Source organism: Magnolia sinica, chromosome 18, assembly GCF_029962835.1.
Source record: "Magnolia sinica isolate HGM2019 chromosome 18, MsV1, whole genome shotgun sequence".
Taxonomy (NCBI): Eukaryota; Viridiplantae; Streptophyta; class Magnoliopsida; order Magnoliales; family Magnoliaceae; genus Magnolia; species Magnolia sinica.
In genome coordinates, this window is record NC_080590.1 from 23,967,281 (window position 1) to 23,984,747 (window position 17,467).

The window sequence follows — 17,467 nt, forward strand, 5'->3', positions numbered from 1 at the left end:
ATTTTAATTCAAAATCAAATTTTTATTATTTTTAATAAATTTTAATTTTGTTTTTTTTAGTTGTTTTAAGGTTTGAAAAGTCCAGTGCTCTATTATCTAAGCCCATGTTTGGATATTCATGAAAAGTATAAGAAATGAAATAATGTTTTTAAGGAAACCTTATTCAAGAAATTGCACGGAATGAAAAGTTATTTCCTTGTTTTCTTTTCAAAACAATTTTCATAGAAATTAAAATTTTATTTTCAAATTTATTGTCTGGAAAAAAAAAAATCTTACAAATTTATTTTAGCATGTGTCAAATTATTTTACGTGGCACTTGTGAGATGTTTAGAGATGAACAATGTCACATGCGGCATATACTGTATGTGTGAGTACTTGAAGCTGAATTGTAGCACGTGGCATACACAGTATATGTGAGCACTTGAAGCTGAGTTGTCGTACATGTAGGTATTTGAAGTTGTACAGTGACGCATTGGTACATTTGACGTGTGGGCACTAAAGTTAAATGACAGTACTTATGTACATTTGCACCATTTACACAGTATATTTGATGATTGAAGATGATTAATGGCATATATGGTATATTGATGAATGTGGGGTACCTTGCGCATATAGGGCACAAGTAAGATAAATGGGGGTACATTTGAAAGAATAGCCCCTTAATTTAAGGTGAAGACGAGTAACATATGTGATATATTAGCACGTATGAGGCACAAGTAAGACGAATGGTGTTACATTTGAAAAAATAGCATGTGTAGGGTGTAAAAGAAGATGGTAACACGTGTGACATATTAGCACACATGAGACTCTTTACACATGTAAAGTATAAGAGAAGATGAGTAGTAGCATATGTGGCATATGTGCAGCATGACCAAAGTTATATATACAATGTCTCATTTAGCACATTGACACACGATGATTTACCTCCCATGCGAGTGGTCACAGCCCAGCCCCACATAGGAATACAGGTAGAAAATTCTTGTTGGATCCTTAGTCATGTTTTAAGAGGTATAATACCGGCCCCTTCGAATTCATTGTACCTTATTATGGTGTGAATTATTTGTGGGGTCCACTTAGGCCAACATATGATTACGGTAGACAATTGGATAGGTGGGCCCACTTGGGCACGACATAGGAATTCCAACGGTGATAAGGTGAGAAGTTTCGTACGGGATTGTAACCCATGTATGTACGCATTTTACAAAAAGTAAGCCGCAGCTCTCACCTACTGTAAGCCCCGTATCCTAGACCGTACCGTTCCATAGGCTTCCCCAGTCTTCCCAGTCGAATTCCGGCAACCTTCGACCCTTAATCGGTATTTGCGCGCGACCTGAATTCTCGTACCGTCAACCTAAGTCGACTCAACCCAGGGCTTGTACCTTAGCGACCGCGTCGTCGCCGCGGTTCCGATGCCGCGACTCGCGCGCTGATGCGATGCTCTGGTCAGGAGTTGTGGGCCAGCGTTCGGTGCGAGGAAACGCCGCGCGTGCGAATTCCGAGGGAATCTCTACAAGGTGTCACATCAATCAATCAATCCCATCAATCTCATCATGTCAAGTACACATCAACTTTCACCATTTCCCAAGCAACCCCCAAAGTCAAAAAGCTCTTACACAAACCCATACCTCTCTTACACCTTTTGCCAAAAAAGTCAAAAAAGGCTTCTTACACCCATCCCTCTCTCCCATCCATCACCCATCTCTCTCTCTCTCTCTCTCTCTCTCTCTCTCTCTCTCTCTCTCTCTCTCTCTCTCATTCAACTCTCCCATAGCAAAAATTCATACGTATGGTCCTCCCATGGTGAGAAATTTCACTTGTGAGGCCCACCTTTCCTACCCCTAGATCTCTCATCTCAACCATCCATTTTTCATCTTCCTCCATCAAAGAGAAGCACAAGGAGCTAAGGAAGCCAAGGGAGCAAGAAGATCAAGCGGTGGGTGTTTTGATAGGGTAGATTTGATGTTTTTAAGATGGGTCAAGTGAGGCCAACCGATCAATGGTTTGGATCTCACTTTGGACCCTAAGGTGTGGCCAATGGCCCACTTGGATCATCATGATCGTTCCATGATGGGGCCATTCTCCATAGACCCCATCATGATGTTTATTTCTTTGTATGCTTAGGGTCATCTAGACCATCCATTTTAGTAGAGAAAGGATCTCCACCATTGGATTTCAATTCCATGGACCCCACATGTAATGGGACCCACTTGATGTATGATTTAGTGCAAGGGAGGGCCCATAGTGCCGGGGTCCCTCCATCACGCGGATCTTATTCTCTATCTCTCTCTTCTATCTTTTCTTTTCCTTATTTTCTTTATCTTGCTATGATTATGTGGCCCACTTGAATGGACCCCACCATGAAGTATGTATTTTGTTTAAGCTATTTATAAGTGGGGCCCACCTTATATGTGTAGTACCCACACCATCCATCAGTAGTGGCCCACCTGAACAGGCCCACCTCAAATGGCCAGACCGTCCAGCGTCCCTGGACGCTGGACGTTTAAATGGGAAAACACAAATATCAGCTTTTGTCCCAAGCTTTGGGGTGGCCCACTCATGTAGGCCCCACCTTGATGCATGTATTCAATCCATGCCGTCCATTCCTTCCCCAAGACTATTTTAGGCGTTGAGCCAAAAGATGGGACCAATCAAACTTTCAGGCGGGCCATAACATGGTAAATAGTGGGCTTACCATTAAAACATCCCTTATTGCTTCTATACACTGAAACAGGCCTAATATTAGGCTTGTTTTGCTTGTCTTGAGCCATGGAGGACCATTGGACGGAGTGGATTATCGGACGTGAGCCCCACCTATGAAAAACTGCAGGAAATCTTGTTTTTTTTAATATATATATATATATATATATATATATATATATATATATCAAAGCAGCAGCAGCAGCTGCTGCTGCTGACGGACGTACCAACAGCCACCCACGGCTGTGGCTGTGGGCCCCACCTTGACGTTTATACACCATCTAATCCGTTCATAGGGTGGGCCAGTACCTGACGTGGGCCCACCCCAAAAATCAGCCAGATCCAAGACTCAGGTGGCCCACACCGTAAGAAACAGTGGGATTGGACCTTTACCTTTGAAATCTTTTTGGGGTCCACAGAAGTTTTGGATCAGGGTGAAATTTGTTTTCACCCTTCATCTAGGCCCATGGGACCTTATCAGCGGGTTGGATGGTATAGAAACATTACGGTGGGCCCCACATGGAGCCCACACAGATGTATGTGTTTCTTGTCCACCGTCCGCCTGGACGGTGGAGCCCACTGTGATGGCGTGTGTGCTGTGTGCGTGTGTGTATATATATATATAATATTATATTTATATAATATAATATGTATTATATATATATATATTTTATATATATTATATCATATTGATGGGAGGCCCATCTCGATTATTTTGGCCTGTGATTGAGGCCCACTTTGATTTACATGTAAGGCCCATGGGTCAAGGCCCATTTGATGTGTTATGGGCTCATGGGTCGAGGCCCATTTGATGTGTTAGGGGCCCATGGGTTAAGGCCCATTAAAGATGTTTTGGGGCCTATGGGTTGAGGCCCTTTTGATGTACATTTGGGGTCCCATTGGGGTGGCCCATTTGATACTCATAAGGCCCATAAGATCAGGCCCATTTGATGCACTCTAAGGCCCACGGGTTATAACCCATTGCAATGTACATAAGGCCCATTGGTACGGCCCATTGATGTGGCCCACTTAATGAATATAAGGCCGATGTGATTTGGCCCATTTGACGTATTTAAGGCCCAATGGGATGTACCTAAGGTCCATTGCAATGTGTGATCCCAACATGATTTATGTAATGATGTTTACGACGGGCAGTACCTTGGGAGCAGTGGCGGTTTGACGTCCCCATTGCAAGTATAGTGTTGGTTAAATGTCCGCATTATGACTTTCCCTTGGGCCCATACGTGTAATGTGTAGGCCGTCTAGACCCATCTTCATTATGAATATCATCTATCCCATATAACATGTTTAATTCCATGATTCATGATCATATGCATCATACGTATGCTTGATATGAGAAATGACTGATCATAGCATATGCCTTTGGGCAGATTGTTTAGGGGCTCCCATACAGGGGGTGTTGCCCTACATGAGCGCACGATACGCGCAAGATTGCTGTATGACTGGATAGTGTGATTCATGCATTTGCATTGTGTGATATTGTTACTGTACGCCCTAGCGACATCAGGGCCATAGCCTCCACAGACGCATCGTGGTTGGCAGGATTGGATACCGGAAATACCGTTCTACATGGGGTGCGATAGATATCCTTGGGTGAAAGTCCCTAAACCCTTATGGTACCAGGAGGTTGCTCCAACGTCTAGACCGAGTGGGTGCATGAGCGCTGGGTGCCGATTACCAGACGGTTGCGCTTTCCACTGTGTCGTAGTCGGTTGGAAGGGGGTGCGGCCTTACCCGCCCGAGAGTAGGGGGCAATGCTAGGCTGAGTCTGACCAGCTCGAGGAATAGGTCCGCTATTAACGAGCCGAGCCCGATATTGGCAGGCGGATAGTGAGGTCTTTTCCACTCACCTTATTACGCGCGATGGGGCGGCAATCTAGCTTGGAGTGTACTAGACCCCGGTGATATTCCAGATTTTTAAGCTGTATTGATATGTGGACTTAGATGAGGATTTACATGCTTGAGTTGCATTTCGCATGGCATGGCCTTGGTATGGCCGACATCATTCTCTGCACCGCATGGCCTTGGTACGGCTAATGGTATTCTTGGCATTCATCAATATGTTCCGCATTACTCTGATACTGCTTGGCTGCATTACCACCTTGAGCATACACTTTCACCACCCTCTAAGCTTTTTGTAAGCTTATGCACGACCGTTGCGTGCAGGTGACGTTGGATCGCAGCAGCGCTGAGGCTTGGGCGCATGGCTGATCTTTTGGAGCTTTTGGTCTATCATCATTGTATTTCCCTTATGCTCATTGTACTTGTAAAGTTTTTTATTATAGTGGAAATGTGATGGAGTTTTTGGTTGTTGTTTGTGGGTTATGCCCTTGGTTATGCTGATCACGAATCAAACTGATGTTGAAAATCCTCCTTGTAGCATCCCAGGATCGGAACCTGGCGAATGGGCGCTGGGAGCCGAGAATGGGGTTCTACGGAGGCTGTCGGCGCCAGATTCGGCGATCGGGAATTTTGTAAGCCCGATTTCCGAGTTTGGGGCGTGACACCTACTAACTTGGGACGTGCGAGCTGGGTCCCATTTTTTCATCAGGAACCCCCCACTGTGTCAATGTCATGGTTCTGTCCGATCATCAGGTGGGTGGGTCCCGAGTGCAAGAGAGGCTGATCCTATGAAAAGAACTGTTAGAAGGTCCACATTTGATCTACGCTTGTGGCCCAACATATGAGTGAACCAGCTAGATAATGGCCCAAGGAATCCACGGGAAGAGGGCCCACCTTATCAACGGTTTGGATACTGGAGACGGGTGCGATGTTGACATGCGTGAGCCAAGTGTCTATTGCAGAATGAAAACGTGTATGATCCTTAAAAGTAGGTGGATGGTCGCTACGATTAGCTCGATGTGGTCCATTCACTTATGAAGAATTTTATACATCTTTCCCACGCATCGTCATTCATCACTACGCTGACCACTCAGCAACTCCACCCGTAGAATGATACGATAGAACTGGGAGAACCAGAACATGGTTGGAATCATCTCTCTGTCATATACGTGGCCTGGGAGATATCAATCAGGACCATCCATTTAGTCTTCTAGGTATATGGTTAAAAGAAAACACAAATAAGACGATCATAGACATCCATTTCTTGCAATTTCCCCTTTGAATATTGACCGTTCACCGTTCTCTGTTCTCTTCCCTTAGTTTAAATGCCACTTATCGAATGGATTGGATCATTGGACTATATAAATATTTTATAAAACCACTTTCCATCCGCAGTATTAACCACTAGATGGACGCTCCTGATTCTTACGTCTTCCTGCCATGCGAACGGATGATTCTATCATTTCCCATTCTACAGCTGCTCCACCAAATTAATTAATGAAAATTTTTTAAGGAGATTTGTAAAGAGATAGAATCGTATCTTTATCACCAACTCCGTCCATTGAGAGAAACATTTTCTACTCTCGCAGGTTGTGGTGGTCGATATGCAGGACCAAGAAACCCTCCTAATTGTGGGCCCCAATTAGGATGGATCATATATAAAAACTTGCCATGCTTGACTGGCCCAACTGGTGGATATCTAATGGACGTTTGAAATGAGGAGTCAATGGTCCCAATTCAGCGAATAAATTTTATTAATAAGAGGATAAGATATTCAATTAACTGATTTTGGGACGATTAACTAAATACGGTACTTTCACCTATTTAAACGGTTTAATTTAAGTCAATAAGTGCCGCATGTACAACTTCTTCAGTGACCCTTCCTAACCTTTTATTTTCTAGCATTGAACGCTAGCCATTGAAAATTTTCTTTTCATTATTCTAAATTCATTTAGAAACAGCAGTGGTCCCAATCAGTGGTATGACAACACAGCATGCGGGCCGGGTCATAGAATAGTAGAACTCCTATGTTCGAAAGGATTGCTTGGAAAGGATGACTTCTCGCGTGAAAATCACACAATCATATTTCCTGTCTTATTCAAATTTGTGTAAGTGTATGTAGGTTTCACCCGCCACTTAATCCAAACCAACTCAAACCTTGATTGGAGCCATTTAAACTACAAAATAAATCAAATTGATCATTTGGTGACAATAGAAATTCAAAATTAATCATTGGCACATTTTCTCATCCAAAAGCTATCAAGTGTTCCCACAATCAACCGCCAATCAATTATATGTTAGGATTTGATCAAATATAGGTAATGGAAATTTAAATCTCACTAATTCACTACCACCTTTCTTATCCAATTGCCGCTAAGTTTCCTCACAATCAACAGTCAATGTATATGTTAAGATTTGGTCAATATAGGTAATGAAATTCTAATCTCCATATTGTCATCTTTTTTCTTTCAAAAGTTGTTGGGTGTCCCCATAATTAAGGGCCAATTAATCATATGACAGCATTGTTAGTCTATGGTGATAAAATGCCACAGAAAATAAAATTTTTACATAAACCAATTACCAAATATTGTAAAGATCCCTGAGGTAATCATGTTGGATTTCTTGGGAAAAAAAAAAGTCATTGAGGTTGATTTAGAGTTATCTTCATGTGGGTGGTTGTGATCATGTACCATCCAATGCTGAAGTCGGTCTTCCAACTTTAAGAGGTCTCTCCTAAATCAATCACAGATGGAAATTTCAGCAGATGCCAAGTTTTTCTTCTGATAGGTGCTAAAGGAAAACCACACCATTTACCTAGGCATGATAGAGAAAGGAGATAAAGAAGATGATATAGAGCAGGTTGACCACTATTTCATGGGCATGATGGATTAGAAAAGCCCCAGTTAAAGGTAGGAGTGATCTGGACCATCAGCACATTAAAACGGGCGTATCTCGCAAACTGGGATGAGTCATCTGATATATTACATATGATTTTGGAGTAGGATGAGTTACTTTAGCCACCCAATTTTTGAGATTCCACTGGATCAACTGTCAAACTTTTATTTAATTTTTGTTTTTACTATTTATAATAAATTTTAATTTGATTATAACTCTATCCTTTGAGTTTTAGAAGTTGCGTCAATGGGAAAAGTGCTTAGAAAAGTTAGGAGAATAACATGTTAAGCAAAGTAGGAGACTTAGTATTTTTTGCCGAAAACCATGAAGTCTAGTAGGAATCACGACCGTCTATTTATAGTAAATCCCAATTCTAAGAGTTTTAGTTGTAGTTTAATTCCAAAATTTCTTCTAAAGTTTAGTATCCCTTCTCAAAGGGTTGTAAGCACGTTTATTTCATTCATCAACCAATTTACAAACTTTTTAAAAAAAAAAATTGTTTTTTTATTTTTTTCCTGTGAATTTGATAAGTCTGTACGAGGAGTTCAAAGAAGCTCCACAGATTTGAGATGTCTATGTGTTATTATATTTTTCCATTTATACTATTTTTTTTTGTAAGTTTGCCTCCTTTTTTTTTTTTAATCCATTTACCTATTTTCAATCAATAATCTAAATCTTGAATCTTGAATAATTCAAAATAATGTAGAATAGAGATTAATTATAAGGACAAAAAGATGAGGGTAATACCAGAAGACATTTATTCAAAATCCAAGGACATAAATCATTCATTTAAATCCAAACCATACATTTTGACTTTTTAAGTCATAAGTGTTGCACGGTCTCTACATCAGTACCGTAGATTTGAAATTTTTGAATAGTGGCAAATATTTATATCTCCTGCAGTAGCGTGCATGTCGACTTTCCTAAGACCGCAGTAGGTGAGGATACACCTTATTTCCATGGCCACCGCGTAGAACCCTTTAATATGATTGGTCAACCATGTTAGGCTAGCCGCCATTGAAAAAAGATATCGAAGAAAAAGGCTATGCACGGGAGAAATGTGCTGATTGAACTCCCTCACACATGTCAATGAGGCACACGTGTGCGAGATTGTATCATTAGTCATGCCATCTCTAGTATCTAGCCGCCTTATTCTCAAAAAGTAAAATCATATATAATGTGGATTCTTTGTCGGTTTTTATTAGCCGTTCATGAGCTCTTATGTAGACGCGTGGAGCACTTGATGATTATCGGCATGATATTTTAGACACTACATATAGACTGTCTATGACTTGATGAGCGGCTCAGATCTCACATGAACAGGCCAGGTTGCCACGTGTGAGGTGAGTTCACTTACTCTTGAGCTTTCCTTTTGCACAAGTAGGGCTGAAACCATTGATGTGATTGGATCCACTACGGGTGGCCCGTTCCCGGATGCGAAAATCCTAACCTTCAATATGTAACCACCAAATGGAACGGTTAAGAAAGAACTACAGCAACGGTCAAGAAAGAATCAACAAAAGGACGAATATAAATAGCTAGAAACTTACAATCTGTTTGATTTTTGGTGCATGGGCCATCCAAGGTGGGGCCTGTCATTTCAATGGCTTGATCACTGTAACAGGGGCGCATTTGCATACGAACTGAAAATCCTACGCAGCGTAGAACCTAGAAAGTAGGAACCCACTGGTCGAGCATTTTATTTAATAGTGAGAAATGGTCCAGTGGAAACGGATTGGCTAGGGACCTTAATGGCTAGTGGTGGGCGCTGTGTGGGCCCCACCATGATGTATGTGTTTAATCCATGCAATTCGTCCATTTCTCTAGATCATTTTATAATATGAGAATAAAAATGAGGTAGATATAGATCTCAAGTGGACCACACAGTCCTGATTGAACATTCACCATTAAAAACTTCTTGTGGACCACAAAATTTTTGGATCAAGCTGATGTTTCTTTTTCACTTCATCCAGGTCTGTAAGACCTAATCAACAGGTTGGATGTCAAATAAACATTACAGCGGGCCTTAAGAGGTTTTTAATGGTGGACATTCAATCACTACTGTTTTCCAGTAGTGTGGTTCACCTGACATTTAGATCGGCCTCATTTTTAAGTTCAAACCATAAAATGATCTGTAAAAAATGGATGGACGGCGTGGATAGAACATATACAACATGGTGGGGCCCACATAACACCGACCACTAGCCACGTGGTTAGTGGCAGCGTCACTAGCCAAACCGCGTCCTGATCCAGTGGCCTCAGTGTACGGAAACCTTCCGACGGACCTGCCTTCATTTGGACTCGTTGGCGTCCACATCAACTCATTTGGATCGTCCACTGGGTCCAGTCCACTTTTATAGGCTGCCTTGAAATATATATTTTTTAAATGCATACTAATACTATCCAAACCATCCAGTCATGGAATACAAAAATTATGGACAAGATCTTTTATAGAAGATCGGTCTAGTCACTTTCTGTGATTTTTCTACAGTAGAGACAAGAAAAGTGGACAGAACCTAATGGACGGTCCAGATGGGTGTGGATGCCAACAAGTCCAAATGCAGCCAAGTGCCCCCAAAGAGAAGAATGGTACCACATCGCCCCAGGTGATTGGAACCATTCATCTGGTGGGACGACCAGCAGGTGCGGCAGAAAACATTACCAACTGAGCAATCCTACCCATCTATTAAAAAGACGTTGGCATATAGAATGGGAATTGCTGTCTTTTTCAATTTAAGCCATTCATCGAAGGCCATGGTGGGACCCACTGGGTATTTCCTTTTAACGCTCGATATAATGACCAGGGATTGGATGGACAAGATAGTGATGTCATTTTTAAGACTACGATCCTTCCACAATGATGCCCACGGCTTTGAACAGCTTCCTCATGTTTTAAATGCTCAGAACTGGCCCATGGTTGTTTAATCCTCACCATTGATATGTTGCGTCATTAAAGAAGCCTATTGCCCAACTATTTCTTCCTTGTGACACTGTTTATTTTGATTTTTGGTCCGTGTAGATGATTAAGAAGGAAATACAACAATGGTTCATGTTCAATTGAAAATTTCCCAATATTAGTTGGTGAGATCTTCCAATCCATAAAATCCTTGTCCCTGGCCTAGATTTACTATAGTGTGTGTGTTCGCCTGGAAAATCAAAAAAAAAAAAAAAGTATTTATATAAGGTTGTCCATGTAACATTTGTAAGTAATCTTTATTCAACATAGATGTGAATTTTAAAGCATTCACATGTTAAGGATCATATCCCAATTTTCCCATCACCTTGGATGAAGGAGATGTCTTAAAAGATTCTTAATTTGGAATAATTTCAAACCTTAGATAAATTCACTCTTATCCTTGTAGGTCCATAGCTCACGATTAAGGGACACGGTGAGTTGGATTGACTCATTCACATCAAAGTGACATTCGAACTCACTTGAATAGGGATGTTTGGGTGGGAGTCATGGTATCATATTCGACCAGTGCCGCCAAATTTGAGTTGACTTGGGCAAGTTTAAGTCTTACAACCATGGCAATACACTTTTAGCCCAATTAGGATCAAACTAGGGCTGATGGAACTAAGTTTGGGTCTAACCCAGTCTGTTGTAATTGACGTGCACCATAGGAATCAGGAAAGGTTGAACGCCCACTGTTGAAACTTTCTCAAAAGATGCAGAAGTTGTGGCTCATGTTGATAAATATTTTTTCCCTTCATCCTGGATGTACTCGTCTAATGAACTGGTTATATGTAATATAAACATTACGGTAGTCCCCAGAAGATTTCAATGGTGGTATTCTCTATTCCCACTTGTCCCTTTTAATGGTCCACTTAAGTTTTATATCAATCTAATTTTCTAATCACATTGTAGTATGAGCTGGAGAAACTGATAAATCATGGTGGGCCCATATATCTCTTTGCACGCATTTTTCCAATGGATCAACTCTACTGACATTGCCCGAAAGTCCGAGGCAACGAGTTGGACCAAGACAAGATAAAGCCTAAAGGAGAGACTTAGTTCGGATTTGTGAAATGAATCCCGACCGAGACTTAAAGAGTCAAGAGTCATAGGCAAAATATATAAGACATAAAGTTGACTCGGCTAACGAGGTAGCAACGTCTAAAGGGGCCAATTAAGACCCGAATGCTAGAATCCACCTGACCGATTATAAAACCGCCCCATATTAGGCCGGTTATAGTGTCGACTATCGGATTGAGAAAGGACATCGGTCATAGGCCGACTCTATTTCGTCCGACAGAAGGCAAAAAGCTCAACCCTTGCAGTCAGCCGAGACTCAATTGTTATCAAAGTCGGTTAAGGCCGAGCCAAGTAAGGGAGAGACAATGTAAACCTAAATACCGTACCGAAAATCTTGTATGAAGATCTCCGATTTCGAGAAACAAATCAAATCGAATCTCCTAGAAATCGGGAAGAGAATCCCCTCATGCTGGGACCTCTCACTCCTATAAAAGGAGGACTTTGGTAACTGCGTAATGACTTTATTTATATTCGACTGCAATAATAGCTTTGTCACATCTTTGTTGTGCCACTAGAGAAATTGGTACATTTTGTAAGACAAAAATATAATGATTATAATTTATTATACTTATTTTATTTGCAAATTATAGTTTGATTCTAAGTTTATCAGTCATGTTTTTATTTTAACAAATACATAAAAATAATAGTAATAACTCATTTACTTTGCATTTAAGGAGAAATGGGAAAACCGAATAAGCACTCAAGTATTAAAGTGGGCCTTTGGAAGGTCATGAAGGTAGGCATTTTCTTCCCCAATCGTGTAGTCACTTGCGAGTTTTAGATTAGTGTCGTATTTTGGCTTGCGTCATGTCTGAGACGTGTCCCGTATTTCAGAGTCGGCTCAACCTGAGACCTATACCCTTGCGACCGCGTCGTCGCCGCGGTTCCGACGCCGCGTCTCGGTCGCTGAGGCGATACCCGTGCCAGGAAGTGTGGGCCCGTGTTCAGTTTGATAAAAACACCATACGTTACAAATTCCAAGAGAATCTATCAAATCCATCACATCAATCACATCACTTATCAAAAGTACACCCATCACTCTCCCCATACCTAAGTACAAAAGCAACTCTAAAAAGTCAACAAGCACCTTACCTCTCATGTCACTCCACCATCCTCTCTCCCATCACCCATCTCTTTCTCACTCTCTCTCATTCTCCAAAAACAAGCAACTCCAACGTCCATGGCTTCCATGGAGAACCTTGGTGTGGCCCACCTTCCTATTTCTCATCCCCACCCTCTAAAGTTCATCCCAACCGTTAAAATCCAACCCTTGGAGCTCTAGATTGTGTCGATGGAAGAAAGAATATGAGATCAAAGGTGGGTGTTCATAATACTAGATTTTGATTTTTATATATTTATTTATCTAGGGCCCACATGTATTGGGACCTACTTGATGAATGTTTTGTAAGGGATGGCTCATAGTGGCGGAGCCCTCCATCGCATGCCACTCTCTCTCTCTCTCTTTCCTTTTATATGATGGCGTGTGGCCCACTTAATCCAGACCATCCGATTGCGGGACCCACCTTGAGGAATAAATGGTATCTTAGCCACCCATCTGTGTGAAAGGTGAACGGGTTAGCCGGGTACCTCACACCAGTTATACAGCTAGTGTATTGATACCATCAAGCTCCGTGGGACCCATTGCTGTGACGTCAGCAAGGTCTGTGGGGCCCAATTGATGTGTGTACTACATACACACCGTTCATCCCGTTTTGCCAGATCACAAGCCCATCTGATCTGAGCCTGACCGTCCGAGTATTGGACGTTGTTGCTGGACTGTTAAAGGGGAAAAACAAATATCAGCTTTGTCCAAAGCAGCAGGTCACACGTGTGGCCCACCTTAATGATGTTATCAGATCCACACTGTCCAAGCAAGGATGGTGGGTCCCACGCTGCATGTAGCAGCTGCTGGACGCAGCAAGTTCTGTGCGTCCAATCATAAGGTATGTGGTATATCTGAACCATCCATACCTGGACCATGGGCCACCGTGATGGGGTCTTTAATCAACACCGTCCACCTGGATGTATTATACCTCCCAGCCGTCCAACACTCATGGACGCTGGATCTATGAGAAATTTAAATAATATTATATATATGTATATGATATGTATTATATTATAATTTAATATTTTATATTTCATTGATGGGCCACTCACATGTGGGACCCACCTCTGTGGATGAGGATTGGCTGTGTACGTTTACAGCAGCTATATAACTGTTGTATTGACGTCAGCACCCATATGGGTCCCGCATGATGTATGTATCTTATGTCCACGCCATCCATCCGTGGATCCCACCATGATGTAGGCGTTCCATCTCAGTCGTCCATCATCAAGATGCTGATGTGGACCCCAGCAGCATGCAGCTGCTGGATTGACGCCAGGAGCTCTCTGGATCTAATCATGAGGTCTATGTTATATTCAGACCGTTCATCTAGTGAGACCCACTGATGATGTCTTATTTACACCATCCGTGAACGTGGGGCCTGCACTCGATGTATGTGTTTTACTACCACGCTGTCCAGCACGTGGATTCCACCCTGATGAACGTGTACCGCCCAAAGATGGTGTCCTTTATGATGTATTTACTCCATCCACACCGTCCAGAGTCTGGACGGTGCTGGATTGTCTGGACCATGCTGACATGTCCCATCACACTATGTGATTATCCACACCATCAATCCATTGTGTGGGGCCCTACACATGTGATGCATCCGCACCGACCAGACCTTGGACGGTGGGACCCACCCTACACGTGGGGCCTGGGGTGGATACGGACTGACTCGTGTACCTCTCACAGCAGTTGCTGAGATCGATGGCAGCAATTTCTGTGGGACCCACCCTGCACGTGTGAGGGTGGGGACCACCTTAATGATGTGTTGATCCACTGTTCAGCCCATGGACGGTGAGTCCCAACCTTAATATATGTATTCTATTCTCACCGTCCATCTGGACTGGACGGTGATGTGTAGAGCTTACCGTGATGTATCTGTCCAGATGGTGGGATGCACCTGATGTATGCATTGTATCACGATCGTCCAAACTACTAGACCCCACCTCCTGTATACATTGTATATTCATTCCGCCCATCTATTTTCTAATACGTGGGGCCACCTTGATGTATTGTTTATTCACATCGTCCATCCGATTGGGATGGTGGCGGACTCTTTCATGATGTAACTACTCTATACCCTCGTCGTCCATCCCTTGGACGTGAGGCCCACCTTGTGACGTATTGTATACTCACACCATCCATCCATGTGGCCCCCACATGATGTGAGTGTTTTATCAGTACCGTCCAACCCATGGACCCCACATGTTGTGTATCTGAGGCCCATGAGAAGGGCCCACCTGATGTGTATGAGGCCCATTAGTGCGGCCTGTTGATGCAGCCCAGTTGATATATATGAAGCCCATTGGAGCGGCCCGTGGACACGGTCCACTTAATGAGTATAAGGCCCATCGGTGCGGCCCATGGACGCGGTCCACTTGATGAATATGAGGCCCATTAGTGCGGCCCGTTGATGCAGCCCAGTTGATATATATGAAGCCCATTGGAGCGGCCCGTGGACACGGTCCACTTAATGGGTATAAGGCCCATCGGTGCGGCCCATGGACGCGGTCCACTTGAAGAATATGAGGCCCATTGGTGCGGCCCATGTGATATGACCCACTTGATATGTATAAGGCCCATATAACGCGGCCCACTCGTTATATATGAGGCCTATATGATGTATTCAAGGCCCATGGGCGAGGCCCATTGTGATGTTTTCGAGGCCCATGGGCGTGACCCAATGTGATGCATATGTGGCCCATGAGTAGGGCCCATGGCGATGTATATCAGGCCCTTGTGTGTGGTCATGGGCCCACTATACGTATGGCCCTATGTGGACCACTCCTTGGGAGCAATGTTGGTTAGATGTCCACATTAATGGCCAATGATGGTTAAATGTCCTCATGTGACCTTCCCTTAAGCCTTGTTAAGCCCATTCTGACCGATTTACCAATTTTGATAATCGGTCGATTCCGATTGACCGATTGTCAATTCTGATTGACGAGACCGATTTGTCGATTCTAACTATCAATCAATTTCGATTGTCGTGACCGATTTGCCGACTCTAATTTTCGATCGATCCCGATTGTCGTGACCGATATGCCGATTTGATTATCGATCGATTCGATTGTCGTGACCGATTTGCCGACTCTGATTATCGATCGATTCCGATTGTCGTGACCGATTTGCCGATTTGATTATCGATCTATCCGATTGTCGTGACCGATTTGCCGATTTGATTATCGATCTATCCGATTGTCGTGACCGATTTGCCGACTCTGATTATCGATCGATTCCGATTGTCGTGACCGATTTGCCGATTTGATTATCGATCTATCCGATTGTCGTGACCGATTTGCCGACTCTGATTATCGATCGATTCCGATTGTCGTGACCGATTTGCCGACTCTGATTATCGATCGATTCCGATTGTCGTGACCGATTTGCCGATTCTGATTATCGATCGATCCGATTATCGTGACCGATTTGCCGATTCTGATTATTGATCGATCCGATTGTCGTGACTGATTTGCTGATTCTGATTATCGATCGATCTCGATTATCGTGACCGATTTTGCCAATTCTGATTATCGATCGATTTTGATTGTCGTGACTGATTGCCGATTGATATGACTGATTTGCTGATTCTGATTATCGATCGACCCCGATTGTTGTGACCGATTTGCCGATTTCGATTATCGATCGATTCCGATTTGCCGAGGCCAATTGTATAGGCCGATTCTGATTGCCGAGGCCGAGTATCGAGGCCGGTTCCGAGTGTCGAACCTGATTGTTAAGGCCGATTTCGATTGCCAAGGCCTATTGTTGATGCCTACATGATGCATATGCGACCCGTAGTTGAGGCCCATTGTGATGTATTTGAGGCTCATGGGCAAGGCCCATTGTAATGTATTTGAGCTCCGTGGGCGTGGCCCATTGTGATACATTCGAGGCCCTTGTATGGAGCTCGATGTGATGTATGTGAGGCCCATAAGCAGGGCTCGCCTGTTGTGTATATGTGTCCCTTGAGTAAGGCCCACTGTGTTGTATATCGGGCCTTTGTGTGAGACCGTGGACCCATTATATGTTTGGCTCTATGTGGGCCATTCCTTGGGGGCAATGTTGGTTAAATGTCCACATTGTCGAGGTCGATTGTCGATGCCGGTTGTGGATACCGGTTATGAGTATGTGACAGCATAGCATCATGATACATGCCCATACGCATCATCTGCATGTTTGTTATGAGAGGTGGTTGATCATTGCATATGTCATTGAGCATGTTGTTATGAGACTCCCTGATAGGTGGAGGTTATCTCACATGAGCACGCGATATGTGTAGGACTGATGCATGACTGGATTGTATGACTCATGCATCTCGTATTATGATTACTGTATGCCCTAACGACATCAGGGCCATAGCCTCCACAGGCATATCGTGGATGGCCAAATAGGACACCGAAAATGTTTGGTTCTAGCATACCGGTGCCATAGATGTCCCTGAGTGAAAATCCCAAACCTCCGTGGTCAGGAGACGCCCCAACGTCGAGACCGAGTGGATACATGAGCACCCGAGTGCCGAATACCAGGAGGCCGCGTCTCCCACTGTGTCGTGGTCGATTGGGTGGGGGTGTGGGCTTGAGCGTAGGGGGCAATACTAGGCTGAGTTTAACCAGCTCGTGAATGGGTCCGCTATCGACGTGCCGGATAGGTATTGGCAGACTATTGGCCAGACAGATAGTGAGGTTTCTTACGCTTACTTGGATTGTGAGGCTGGGAGAGCGACAGTGCCATTTGGAGTATACTAAACCCCGGTAATGATCACAGAGAAGAACCATACTGATATGTGGACTTATTGAGCAGGAGTTGCATACTCATTCATTCATTCACTATACACTCGGGCTAGTGGCGTGCAACTATTTGTT